Source organism: Myotis brandtii, unplaced genomic scaffold (assembly GCF_000412655.1).
Source record: "Myotis brandtii unplaced genomic scaffold, ASM41265v1 scaffold779, whole genome shotgun sequence".
Classification (NCBI taxonomy): domain Eukaryota; kingdom Metazoa; phylum Chordata; class Mammalia; order Chiroptera; family Vespertilionidae; genus Myotis; species Myotis brandtii.
The window spans coordinates 1857335-1859395 of record NW_005371125.1 but is presented as its reverse complement, the minus strand read 5'-3'; positions in this window follow the sequence as shown (position 1 = coordinate 1859395).

The window sequence follows — 2061 nt, the reverse complement described above, 5'->3', positions numbered from 1 at the left end:
CTCCGCACCTGAGTTTTTTCCACACTGCGCCTCCTCTGAGCCTCGGTGTGCTGTTATTTTTCCTTCTAGTTGAAGAGTCTCTCCTCAGCCAGCCTTCCTGTGGTTCTGGGTGATGTCCGTTCCGTCTTTTAGTTGTATTTTTGAAGTGGTTGTTTGTGGCAGCAGTCTGCGGTGTTTACCTATGCCGCCATCTTGGTCTCCTCTAGTATATTCTTAATAATTTCCCTAAAAAGGGCCTATGAGCCATTTAAACATCCCATGTTTTTTGGTTTGTTTCTGTTGTTTTTATGCCATATTTAATTCAATTTTTGTTTTCCCTTTCTTGCTGAGAGATATTTTATTTTATTATGCTTCCCGGATGCTATTTGGTAGAAGTGAACATAAAATTTAGGTTACATTTTAGTGCACATATTGCAATGCAAACCATGTGTAATTATGGTTTAATGTCTCTCCTTTTATTAATCTCTCTCCCCAGAAAGAAAAATTTCCCCATTTAAGATTTACTTCTGCGATCACTGCAGTCTTGTTTATTTTCTTGCCATTGCAATTAAACTGCTCTAAGATCATCAGTAGCAGCTTCATTGTTAAATATAGTGAAGAATTTCATTTTAATTCCCATTTCACTTAACTTTCATCGTAGAATGTGACACCCTGATCACTGTTTCATTCTTTAATTTTTTCATACTTTAACACCTCATGTAGTATTCTTGCCCTAATCTCTAAATACATCTTTTGAAGTTGATATATCATAGTTTCCCAGTCTGAGGTCCACGGACCTCTAGGGCTTTGTGAATACAGTTTCTGGAGACCTTGGCTGTCTCTTCCCCACTAACTCATAAAACATATTAGGATAGATACAATTTATTCTTATTATTTTAATTTCAAAATGTAATACAAAATATGCAAGAGAGTTTGGTGCTCAATAGAATAAAATCTCAAAGACCTAAATTAAAAAATCAGTGAGGAGTTTTCATGGTGGATTATATAAAGTTAAACATTTCATCTAGGAAATCTAGGCTAGATTGACTAGTGAAATAATAAGAAAAATGTCTATAATAATAAAAGTGTAATATGCTAATTAGACAGGACATCTTTCTGGACAAAGCCGGGGCTGTGAGGGAAGCCCAGGTCCTGGATGCTGGAGGGAAGCCTGGGTCCCGGGTGCCAGAGGGAAGCTGCTGCTGGCAGCCGGAGGAAGGAATGCCTACCCTCGCACGAATTTCGTGCATCAGGCCTCTAGTCTATAATAATAAAAGCTTAATATGCTAATTAGACCAGACAGCTGAACGTCCCTCCTGACGTCCTTCCAGATAAAGCCACTGTGGCTGCAAGGGCCGGGGGCAGGCAGCTGCGGCAGCTGTGAGGGCCAAGGGCAGGCAGCTGTGGCAGCCGGCAGCAGCAGCAGCAGTGGCATGGTGATGCGGGCAGCGCCTTCACTGATCAGACTGGTCACCTCTTGCAGAGGGAGGCCAGACTGTGGCTTAGGCACATTCCCCAGGGGGAGCGGGCCTAAGCAGTCAGTAGGACATCCCGTGAGGGCTCCTGGACTGTGAGAGGGGCCAGGCCAGGCTGAGGGACCCCCCTCCAGTGCACCAAGCCTCTATTTATAATATAAAATTGTCTTCTAAACTGTATGGTGTACACTTAAAATACTATCAATAGTTCAAAAGAAGTAGATATTTACTAGTAAAGATTGACATAGGAAGGCTCCTTGAAAAATGTGCAACTTACAACAGAAGTGCCGGAAGCCGGTCCATCCTTGCTGCTTGACACAGTCGCTGCAGGAAAGAAACATCTGCACAGCATATGTTTCAAGGGACCTGGCTTATATAGCATACTGTTCTTAATATGTTTGCTCCTCTTAGCACTATGTGTTTTAACCAAGGTCACCTCTCCAAGAAAGGTTGTTTCCCCAGGTAGGGATTTTCCCCTGAAGTTAGGGAGGGGATAAAACCCCTTAACTAAGTGCCAGGCGGGTAGTTAATCACTTTAACTACAAACAATCATGCTTAAGCTACATAATCTTTACTCCCTGGAATGGAGATAAGAAACGCCCTAACC